Raw genomic sequence first — 12,158 nt, forward strand, 5'->3', positions numbered from 1 at the left:
GACAAGAAGTCAAGACAATGATGGTGAACCACATAGCTTGGATAAGGAGAGCAGGGAGATGGGTGATAGTTGGCAGTGACTTTTTTTTAAAGAGAGGCATGTTTGAAGACATCAAGAGGACAGTTGCTGTGGAAAGTAATAGACTGAAGATGTGACAGATGGAAGGGGGATAGTAGGAAAGATAGCGATGAGTGGGAATTGGATCAGAAGTGCAGGTGGTAAGTTTGGAAGAGAAAAGAAAGTGTACAGTTTCCTCTTCAGTGATTTCCAGAAAGGAAGAAGAAGCTTCAGGATTGGACAGAGTGGGCTGGAGAAGGGAGAGGTGGAGGTGGCTTAGTTGAGAGAGGGGAGAGGTGATATAAGAGTCAGTTTGATTAGAAAGAGGAAGGGGAAGGGAACGGAAGGGGGCCCCATGTGGCAGGGGGGAATCGGGGATCGGGGGGGAGGGGGTGACTCCACCCCCCACCCCACCCCACCCCCCCACCCCCAGTGCTTCTCACCCTCACTACCCCACTGGTTGGAGCTGAGTCAGTCAGATGTTTGAAGTGGTTTTGTTTGGCAAGAGTAATGTCTGAAGAGGTGAGATTGCCACAGCAGGTTGTGGCAGCCATTTGAGGATTGGAACCACCATAAATAAAGGCAGTATAGTAAGTACCGGTAAGTAAGTAAGAGTGACTAATGATTACTTCTATTTACAGTACCTTTATTTAAATCATTTACAGTCATATAAAATAAATAAAGCAAGAACCATTCAATGAAATAAGTCTTCAAAATCAACACAAATAGATAAAAACAATTGTATAAGAAACAATCCCACCCAACCAAAACCATCCCCCTCCCATCTTTGGGGACAAAAATAAAAGTTGTCCCCATTATTTCCAAGACGAGGTGGCCGAGTGGTTAAGGCGATGGACTGCTAATCCATTGTGCTCTGCACGCATGGGTTCGAATCCCATCCTCGTCGACTTCAACTTTTATTTATTTGGATTTACCTTACCACCTTTATTTGAATTCGGCTCTGTTCAAAAAGCTGTTAATTGCATTGGTTGAGGAAATCCTTTAGTTGGTTCCTTGTGGAGAAGGAAAATGTAATGTTTCTGATCTCCTTCATGAGAAACAAAAGGGCATAAACTGTTATTATTATTATCTATAGCATCTGGGAAACTTTTGCCACAAAGGGAATAAACATATGAAAACAGGCTTTCATATGGTGTAGCTAAAAGAATCTCAAACTAGGAGGAAGGAGGGGGAGAGTGTAAATAAGATTGGGGGTAAACTCAACCAAAGAAAGGAAGCCTAAGAGAGGGTCAGAAGGAGTGGATGGGGCAAGATCTGGCTGAGTGCAGGCAGACCACTTCATCAAGCTCTGGAAATCAATCATTTGTCAGTCTCTGTGGCGCAATCGGTTAGCGCGTTCGGCTGTTAACCGAAAGGTTGGTGGTTCGAGCCCACCCAGGGACGGCAGCTCTTCCATTTTTTTGGTCCTGAGCTAACCGACCACAGTAAAGCACTTGAGAAGCATCCTTTCCCAGAATTTTAATTTTTTTTTTTTTTTTTTTTGCTTCTGCCATGAAATCCTGATTTTAATTCAGCTTTGTGTGGTGCTTATCAAATTGATCTTCACTATGACCATGGTTGGTGTGCGGTTCATAATGTGTCTTTGTAAGCAGATCAGGTACCATTCAAGCACTTATCTGCTCGCTTACTGGTCAATGCAACACCCATTCCTAAATACTCCTCCTTCCCAAGCTCCTCATTATACCTACATTTAACTTATCTTCCTGATGGTGATGCTACATTTATCCACTGAATCACATTAATGACCAAACATTGAGTCTTTGTTGCCATGTTTGGGATATATAACTACCTAAGTTATGTCTTTTTGTGGTTGTTTTCCTTTTTTTTTTTCATTTTTCTGTCTTAAGTTAAAAGATGTTGAAGTTTCTCCTCGATTCTCTCTTCCTGCTCTGCTTTTAATAATTACAGGACAGGTGAAAGAGCAAATGAAAGACACTGGTAAATGATTTAAACTCACGCTCAATTAAATGACGAGGTGGCCGAGTGGTTAAGGCGATGGACTGCTAATCCATTGTGCTCTGCACGCGTGGGTTCGAATCCCATCCTTGTCGCACATGCCTTTATTTAAGGGGTTTCTTTTTCATGCTTGTAATTTTATATCCTTCAATCACATTATGTATGAAGAAATTCTATCTCCGACCTCTAGCTAAACTATAAGTAGTGGAAGACATATTTCAAAATTGGAGGAAGAGAGAAACATTAAGATAATTACATTACATTGGCTTTATGAACCTATTTGGGGGCAGCTCAGCATTCTCAGTTCCTAACTTGCAAGTTTACTATTCCAAAATCTTCCATGCCTACAAAATATTTTGTCTTCTTCTATAAATAATGGTAATTTGTTTTAGTCATACAGTGTTAAATGGTGTCTTATCAGTAGAAAGCGTAGTTTTCCCCCCTGCTCTTCCCATTTCAAAATGTATCAAGGGTCAGGCATTATTTATACAGAATGCAATAGAGAAAACTAGATCATTAGAACTAGATCATTAGAACTTTACAGAAATTTACAGAAATTTCGTGTCCTCAATTTTATTTAAAGGTTTATTTTTCCTCCTCTTATTAAATATAATAAACATACACAATCCCATGTCACTGCTTTGAAAACTTTCCATTAAAGTATTAAATTGGAGCCCGGTTTTATTTACAAAATGCTAAATACCTGAAGAATAGAATGGAGAGAGGGATGGAAAAGGAAAAATTGTTTGGTTGTCACTAAAACAGAATTCTTTCTACTGTTAGCAGTGATAAGATCACAAGATGCAAAGTATAGATTAACCTTTGAGACTGGTACTATCATGATCTCCTTTTTGAGATTGCCAAAACTTGTTGCACTGTTTTTATTATTCAGGCAAGAAAGGGATCTTTTCTTTGACGCGATGCATTGGCTGGTGCTGGTCCTGGAAAATGCTGCAGAGAAATGATTAGGGTCCTCTGAAAGGAGAAAAAAAACAATTTGACCCCGACGTGATTTGAACACGCAGCCTTCTGATCTGGAGTCAGACGCGCTACCGTTGCGCCACGAGGTCCTGCGAGTTTGGGCGGCTGATTTTCTTTTGATGAGATAGATTTTCATGTCAACCGGCACTGGCTCAAAAATATGAAATCAGGAAAGATCAGAGTAAGTGAAGGAGAAAATGGATGCTTCCTTGGGTTTCCTGTCCAAACTGTTTTTACACCTTCATAGTAAAGAAACCAAGACACAGGAGTCTTTTGCTCTGCTGTGCAGCCCTCTGTTTCCTCTTGTCTCTTCCCTGCTAGAGGACAGGAAGGGAGAAAGAGACCCTGGAGTAGATTAAGAAGGATGCTATAGTGTCAGCATCTTTGAATGACTTACTTGTGGTGACAAAGTTTGTGTGTGCAGGTAGATCTGGATATTTTTTTAACTTGAAAAATGTATATACATGAGCAGAATTCTACTAATGTCATGATTACTACAATGCTTACCTGTACTTTTTATTTTTATTTTTTTTAATCTTTATTCATTTTAAATTTTACAAGTGTACAGAAAATCATTCAAATAATATACAATTCCACTTGAAATTCCACAATACTCACACAAAAATTTTTTAACCCCTCCCCACCCCACATAAAACATACTTTATAAATAATATCTCATAATACAATAACTTCATTATTCTTTACTTAATAATAAGAAAACTAAAACCCACCCCCCCTCCCTATATATATTAATAGGGGGAAAATACTGATTATTCATTATAATAATTTATTAATGGCCCCCATACATCCTTAAATTTTTTAACAGCTAGCCTTCTTTCCATTTTATGCACATGACACACCGAATTCCACCAAAAACAATAATTTAATCTTGTACAATCTTTCCAATTATATGTTATTTGTTGAATGGCAACTCCTGTTAAAATCATCAAAAGCTTATTATTGTTACCTGTACTTTTTAAGTTTATTGAACAGACCTAGTTCCCCCACCCAGGGACGATCATGTTTTTCTTCTAAATGAGTGCAATTAATAGGAAAAAAAATTATGATTTTCAAGATGTCTCTGACATTAGACTTAACGACTATTTAGATTACTTTTTATACGTGTGCATAACTTCGGTTCGTAGCTTTACTAAGCTTAGACAGTTACCCTTGTTTGAAGTACACCCCGAGCAATTCAGAGAGGGATTTTATGCATGCAGAATGCATGGTCTAACAGTGCCCTTGAATAGGAGATATATGAGGGATAATAAAGCATACCAATATGAAAATTTGAGTTGCAGGGATTAATGTTTCCATGTGTGTTCAAGAAGCAAGGTAACACTACAAGACTTAAGACAAAAATAAGGGGGACAAGGTAAAACATGAATCTCCAGGATTCTCATTTCACAGTAAGGCTAGATATTAAAAAAAAAAAAAATGCTTAAACAAAAATATTGAAGTTCTTTGGCCAAAAAATACAGCCACAGAAAGAGATTGAACGTAGTAGAGTTGCAAAACATTTTAATATACAGCCTAAACTCATATGAGCAAAATGATATGTAAAACTTTTTTGGCCCGTACGGGGATCGAACCCGCGACCTTGGCGTTATTAGCACCACGCTCTAACCAACTGAGCTAACCGGCCACTAGAAATCAGCCCGAGAAGTTTTGGGTATGAAGTGCTACTTCCTGCAGTCTCTGACCACGTGGTTATTCTAGGAAGTGAGCACAAGGTGGGGAACTACTGTAGCACGAGCCGTGTTTTGAGTCTTGCATCCCTTCTCCCTGTCTCTACCGTTCCACCACTGAAATCGCCGTGGGCCTTCTGTTTCGTTCGCTTGACCTAAAACTGGGTCTCTCAAGCAAAGGTGGTGGAATTGAGGCATGCTTAAGTGATGCACTGCAGTTTAGCTGCTTGGTTTGTTCTGTTGGCTCTTCCAGTCTGAGCTTTTTTTTTTTTTAATATGTGCATAATCCTAGGCCACACGATTGTAAATCCCCAGCTCTCCCTCTTATGAGAGATTTCCTCTGAATGTCAACCCACGAACGTGTAATTGCTCTGGCACTACATCCCTTAACTCCAGTTTGATCCTTACGGATGGCTTTGCGCTTGGGAAGCCTGATCCACTTGCAGCCTCTGCTCCTCGGTGCTCTCTCCCAGTAATCCGTTTCTCCTATATTCTGTACTAGAGAATGACACGGTGGCAAAATTCATCACCGTCCCCGTCCCCGCGGATAACCGTGGGAAATAATCCCATGCCATTTTCTAGTGTCTATTTCAACCTCAGTCCTTCTACACCAGTATTCTTCACAGCAAAGCTTGAAGGTCAGTGGTTGTGGCCATTCGTACTCTGATTCTTCCCTCTCTCCTTAAAGAATGACATGAAGATGGTTTCCCGCGGTTATCCATGGGGACGGGGACGGTGATGAATTCTGTCACCGTGTCATTCTCTATTCTGTACCTCCTAGGGCTCCTTTTACAAAGCCGCGCTAAATTGCCGCAGGCGCTAGCCGCTACCGCCTCCTTTTGAGCACGCGGTAGATTTCCGGCCAGCGCGCGCTAATCCGGTGTGTGCGATAAAACTGCTAGCACGGCTTTGTAAAAGGAGCCCCCTAATTTTTGTGTTTTTAGTGCGCAGTAGTGAAGGGGAGGGGAAGGGGTAAAACGCGGACCTCACAGACCTGATGGACCTCGCGGATCTAAAACCGCTCGTCCTTAAAAATCTGAGGTCCGTGCCACTCGTAGTTTCTGTCTCTGACAGACCTCGATGACATTTTAGCGCTGACGGATCCGTCTCAGCATAGGGAGGGAAAAGTATTAGGATCCGTCAGCGCTAAAATCTCATCGAGGTCTGTCAGAGACAGAGACTAGTGCTGGTGCGGCAGAGCAGAAGCCTTCTTATGTACAGGTTTAAGTCTGCCGGATCTTATTATAGTTTAAAGTAAGGGTACACTATAGTGAATCAGGCTTCCTGGATCGCAAATTGGAGGTCTCTTTCAAGAGATCCAGAAAACCCGGCGCTTAACAGGGCTGTTTAACCATTTTGCGCTCTGCTTATTCTTTAAGCCCGACATAGAATTTGGCTCTGACAGACCTCTATGAGATTTTAGCGCCGACGGATCCTAATGCTTTTCCCTCCCTAAGCTGAGACGGATCCATCAGAGCTAAAATGTCATAGAGGTTTGTAAGAGACAGAAACTACGAGTGGCACGGACACGGACCTCAGATTTTTAAGGACGTGCGGTTTTAGATCCGTGAGGTCCATCAGGTCCGCGTTTTACCCCTTCCCGTCACAAGGAAGGGGTAAAATGTGGACCTCCACGGACCTTAAGGACCTCGCGGATCTAAAATCGCACGTCCTTAAAAATCCGAGGTCCGCGCCACTTTTGAGGTCCGCGCCACTTTTAGTCTCTGGCTCTGACAGAGCTCTATGACAATTTAACTCTGACGGATCCTAACATAGGGAGGGAAAAGCATTAGGATCCGTCAGAGTTAAATTGTCATAGAGCTCTGTCAGAGCCAGAGACTAAAAGTGGCACGGACCTCAAAAGTGGCGCGGACCTCAGATTTTTAAGGATGTGACATGCAGTTCAGATCCGTGAGGTCCGCGAGGGAGCCGGGGGCCTGCACGGACCTCGGATTTTTAAAGACATGCAGTTTTAGATCCACGAGGTCCGTAAGGTCCGTGAGGTCCGCATTTTACTCCTTCCCCGCATCACATCATCACAATTGAGCCGATGGCTTTTCTCTCTCAGATGCTGCAAGACTGTAGTGACTTCTAAACGAGCGAGGTCTTGCAATACAAGTATGTAGAGTATTTCAGTTTTGGGGTTGTGGAACGAATTGCTTTAATATAAGAGTGTTTTGGATTACAAGCCTGTTTTCAGAACCAATTATGCTCATAAACCAAGGTTTTACTGTACTGTAGTTCCACTATTTTGCCCATCACTGAAGTCAGGCTTACCAGTCGGTAATTTCCTGGATTTCCCCTGGAACCCTTTTTAAAAATCAGTATAACATAAGCCACCCTCCAATCTTCAGGTACTATAGATGATTTTAGCAACAGGTTACACTAACAGCAGATTAGCAATTTCATGTTTCAGTTCCTTCAGTATCCGGGAATGTATACGTACCATCTGTCAATGTGGCGTAGTATGTCTTCCAGGTTCGCCAAGATTTCTTTCAGTTCCGCCGCCTCATCACCCTTGAAAACCATTTCCAGTTCATGTGGATCTCTTATATCTTCTTCCGTAAAGACTGAAGCAAAGAATTCATTTAAGAAAGGTTTGGACAAGTTCCTGGAGGAAAAGTCCATAGTCTGTTATTGAGAAAGACACGGGGGAAGTCACTGCTTGCCCTGGATCGGTAGCATGGAATATTGGTACTCCTTGGGTTTTGGCCAGGTACTAGTGAGTTGTATTGGCCACTGTGAGAACAGGCTACTGGGCTTGATGGACCATTGGTCTGGCCCAGTACGGCTATTCATATGTTCTTATTCATTCAGTCTCTCTGCTATGGCCTTATCCTTCCTGAGCATCCCTTTGGCTCTTTGATCATCCAACGGTCCCATGCATTCCCTCACAGGTTTTCTGCTTCTGATGTACCTTAAAAAATTACTATGAATTTTTGCCTCTTTAGTAAATGTATCTTTGTATTCTTTTTTAGTTTTCTTTATCAGTGCTTTGCATCTAACTTGCCAGTGCTCATGTCTCTCTTTATTTTCTTCACCTGGATCCTTTTTTCCATTCTTTTCTTTATGCCATTTTTATTAAATGGAATAATAAGAACAATCATGGATAACAGAAGAATACAAAAGCAAGCATAGTACAAAGAAGAAATTACATGACCAAAACTATACTTCAGATAAAATAACAGCAGAAAAACATAACCTCCCAACTATCAGCCCTATCCCCCCAAATCCCCACCCACCCCTCCTCCTAAGACTGCATAGGAAAATAATAAGTCAAAAAAAACAAATTAAGGTCTACCTAACAAAACACGACTGCGAGCAGTCAAGGTGTCCAAAAATGGCTGCCAAACTGTGAGCAACATTCGGCCCCATTTTGTGGCCCAATTTGAAAACAGACATGGCCTCCATGAGTACAAGATGTAGCATGCGGGCTCGCCAGTAGCCATAAATTGGACCTGTAGGCCCTATCCAAATATAGAGAATAGTTTTCAAGCCCGAAAGAATCACCCGTCTCAAAAAAAAACCTTTATAGCCCTTAGACAACGGGTGCTGAATATCAAAAAGCCAAAATAGGCTATAGCTGTTACAGTGCACTGAGCATGCCACATATGACTGACCTAGGAAAAGATTGTAGAACTAGGGGTGTCCAACATTTTGGCTTCCCTGGGCCGCATTGGCGGAAAAAAAAATTTTCTGGTGCAAATGCTGTAGCAAGACAGAGGAGGGAGCCGGCAAGACGGTAAACACCCGAGGGCAGCAGAGGAAAACACTGCTTTGCCCTCGACCGGGGCCGCACAAAATACTTCACGGGGACGCAGGTTGGACACCCCTGTATGTAGACCAAAAACTACGAATCAAAGGACATTCTCAGAACATATGAGCCAATGTCGCTTTAGGGTGGCCCCATTTCAAACAAGAACCCACAGAGACAAGATATCTTTTTTTTTTTAGGCAAGGTTTATTTATTAGAATTTTCAAAATACAAAACATGGATATATATGACAAGTCATGATAAATATAAGGTACAATCAGTAAATGAACAAGTACATGACAATGTGGCTAAAAGTCATTCTTACAATGAATAATATCCAAACAGCCTAAAAGTGTACCTTATGACCAGCGTCAATATCCAGAAATACTAACAAGCATGAATCAAAATAAATTAAATTAACAAAAGCGCCAAATGGCAGTATGATCCAAATAAATAAATCAGTGTTTATGAAACAATATTATAATACGATATCTATAAAACAATATAAAAGCGTTAAATACCCAGAAACAATTGAGTTAAAGAGAAAAGAAATTAAATAAAAAATAATATAATATACATTATGAAAGCAAGGATATCAAGATTGAGCTGGGTATAGATAGAATTTTAACATGTTCCATTTGGATTGAGAGTGAAGGAACCTGTTGGAAGCTTTAGCTAGATATGTTTCAGTTCGGTAGGTGTAGCAAACCAAATTCCACCATTGGTTATACGAAACTTTAGATAAGTCTTTCCATGAAGATAGGAGAACTTTAAGAGCTAAGGAAATCGAAAGGTTGAAAAGAAAATGAGCAGATTCAGGCAGTATGTCATTAATTGAAAAAGACTTCAGTAGAAGCATTTGGTATGTCAAGGGAATATCTATATGAAATATAGAACAAATCGTATCCCATACAGAAGACCAGAAAGAGCTGACATGGGGACAGGAAAAGAGGAGGTGTTTCAGAGTGCCTTCAGATAACTTGCAGGACCAACAATTCTTAGAGAAAGATGGGTTAATACGATGGGATTTGAGACAAGAGATCTTCATGCCCACCAACCACATGCCTAATGATCAAATCACCAACTACATCAGCTGTCCTAACCTTTCCCTCCTGGGCAGAAGCCCAGTGGGAGAGGATATTGCATCCCCTGGTGGGCAGGTCCTGCTACAGAATGATTTCCTACTTCACCAGGGTGATGATCTCCTTTTAGGAAACCTCCCCCCTCCACTTCAGCACAGGAGCTGCCAGACTGGAGATGGGACTTGCTACAATGTCCCTGTAGGTCTCCTCTTTATACTTCTCTGTATGCCTCAGCTCCTCCAGCTCTGCAACTGTATCCTCAATGGAATGGATTTGTTCTTTGAGAGCTAGGAGCTCTTTGCAGTGAGCACACACATAGATGTGAGACAGTGCAAAAGACTGGATAGCAACTCTCTTGCTGCTGGACTACTCTCTGCATTTTCTTTTTGAGCTGATTAATTAATTAATCCTTATTAGTGAGTAGAGCTACCGCTCAAAATGGGTGTTAAAACACCAGGGGCTCTGAGATTACTGTCCTTAAATTGACTGAAGAGTGATGATTAATATATTCTGGGGTGTCCATGAATTTGAGTCAGTGGACCATTTGCAGCTCTGATCAAAGGGGAGTGTGGCACAGCAGCGATGAAAACATACAAAAGATCAGGATTTAGGTATAAGGACATAAAGAACAGAGAAATTATCAAGAAAACATTTCGATGGCAGCAGTGGGATTCGAACCCACGCCTCCGAGGAGACTGGAGCCTTAATCCAGCGCCTTAGACCGCTCGGCCATGCTACCACCCTTTTCAGGTGCTCTTTGATCTTCCAGAATCTAGTGTAATATATTAATTTGTTCTTTATTCTGATGTTGCTTCATTTTTTCTTCCCTGGTTTTTTGAAAGTTTAATCAGCAGTTACTTAATCAACATTTATCATAATTCCAAGCCACAGGATTCCCTACTTGCCACCCTCCCACGTAATTTTTTTTTCCCCCTCTCAGGTTTGGTTCTGTTTCCCATGCCATGACATCAGATGAATCCGACCATGGTAGCATGAGAAAAACCATCTATTTGTAGCTCTGTCCTATGGAATAAAGAGAGACTTGTGAAATCAAAATAAATGTCTATGCATGTTGCAGTTTGCTTTGGTAAGCTGTCCTCAGCACACAAACAGCTATAACTTTGGAACCGATGTATCTGTATGTGGAGGTGAGTCCTTGGGCAGATAACATACTTTTCTGGGTTGGTTTAAAAAAAAAAGCTGGTGATTCCTAAGGGGAGAGGATGAGGGCAAAATGATGCATTTTGAACACATGCATAGAGAATAGAAACTATTCAAGTTTGTGAGGTTTTTTTTTTTAAACACCTATTTAAAGAAGGTCACTACACAAATAAGTGCCCTCTGAATTTTCAGAGGCACTGCTCCAGCCACAGCGTGGATGTTCTTGGTGATAGTCAGCTATCCACTAGAGCTGCATATTGTCGCTCGTCCAGGTGGTGGCGCTCATCCACGCTGCTGCTTTTGCATAATACAGCAAAAACAAAAACAAAAAAAGCACAAAAGAATCGTAATGAACGAGGCTTGTTTTATTATCCCTGTTCGTTAAGGTACTTTCTGCTTTTTTTTTTTTTTTTTTTTTAGCTGTATTCTCTTTGGTGTGCTCTGTCCCTCTCTAAACGGAAAATATATAAACACAGTGGCCAGTGTCTCAAAAACAACAACAACAAAAATGTTGATTGGGACAGTTCACTGTTGACCCGTTTTACACCCATATGTGGCTGACTATCCTGCTGTCCACGGAGAACCTACGTTACAGGTAAGTAACTACACTTTCTGGAGTGACTAGACTTAGCTTCCTCTGGTTTTGTACAGATGGAGATCTTTAGGGGGAGAAATTGCCAAATTATATGGAGGTGAAAGTTATTCTGTTGTCTCAAGTGTGCCTTCATAGGTCCCAGAGACCTGCTGAAACAAGGTGCGTTATTAGGAGTTAATGTGGCAGCATCTTTTAGCCCCTTGTGTGGAGGTTAGTAGCCAGAGAGACATCAGATTTCCACATTCAAAGCTAGCCAGTAATTTGTGAGGATACAAAAGGGGAAAAAGAAGCAATTTACCTCCCTTGCGCCAGAGCCTTAGTGTAAGGTACAGTGGTGCCTCGCATAACGGACGCCTCGCACAGCGAACGCTGCGCACAACGAACTTCTTGTCTTGATTCGTACAACGGACTTCGTTTCACACAACGAAGTCGCCCGAGCTGCATCCTTCCGCGCAGTGTGCGTGACGCTACCGGCTACCCTCCTCCTCCTCCTCCATCAACCAAATGGGAAGTTACATCATGAGGGGAGAGGAAGGAGGAAGGAAGCAGTTGGCAGCATACGCACTGTTAGAGCCCCGTGGCTTGTGTTAAAGTTGTTTACAGACTTCAACAGCAGCGGGAGAAAGCAGTCGCCGGCCCTGTTTCGCCGATCGAGGGGGGGCCCTGTTTCGCCGATCGAGGGGGGGGTGCCTGGTGTTGCCGATCACTGCGGGGGGGGGCGGGCTTTGGCAGAGGTGGGAGAAAGCAGTAAATGAGTGGAAGTTGGCAGGCCTGGGGATGGAAGGGCAGTCGAAATACGGTATGTTGGAGCAGGGGATGAGAGGGAGGGAGAGAAGGGGAAATATTGGACAAGGGCAGAAGGG

At 42.1% G+C, this 12,158-nt stretch overlaps 6 non-coding genes across 6 annotated transcripts; 3 read left to right on the forward strand and 3 right to left on the reverse strand.

Annotated features, from left to right (window-relative positions):
• The first annotated feature begins 882 nt into the window (after positions 1–882).
• Positions 883–964, forward strand: TRNAS-GCU. Its single transcript has one exon. It is a non-coding gene; the product is annotated as a tRNA-Ser (tRNA).
• A 423-nt stretch (positions 965–1,387) lies between these two features.
• On the forward strand, positions 1,388–1,461 carry TRNAN-GUU. The gene has a single exon. It is a non-coding gene; the product is annotated as a tRNA-Asn (tRNA).
• Positions 1,462–2,047: 586 nt separating this feature from the next.
• Positions 2,048–2,129, forward strand: TRNAS-GCU. The gene has a single exon. It is a non-coding gene; the product is annotated as a tRNA-Ser (tRNA).
• Positions 2,130–3,032: 903 nt separating this feature from the next.
• On the reverse strand, positions 3,033–3,104 carry TRNAW-CCA. The gene has a single exon. It is a non-coding gene; the product is annotated as a tRNA-Trp (tRNA).
• Positions 3,105–4,586: 1,482 nt separating this feature from the next.
• Positions 4,587–4,660, reverse strand: TRNAI-AAU. Its single transcript has one exon. It is a non-coding gene; the product is annotated as a tRNA-Ile (tRNA).
• Positions 4,661–10,196: 5,536 nt separating this feature from the next.
• On the reverse strand, positions 10,197–10,278 carry TRNAL-AAG. The gene has a single exon. It is a non-coding gene; the product is annotated as a tRNA-Leu (tRNA).
• Positions 10,279–12,158: the final 1,880 nt, after the last annotated feature.

Source organism: Geotrypetes seraphini, chromosome 16, assembly GCF_902459505.1.
Source record: "Geotrypetes seraphini chromosome 16, aGeoSer1.1, whole genome shotgun sequence".
NCBI classification, from domain to species: domain Eukaryota; kingdom Metazoa; phylum Chordata; class Amphibia; order Gymnophiona; family Dermophiidae; genus Geotrypetes; species Geotrypetes seraphini.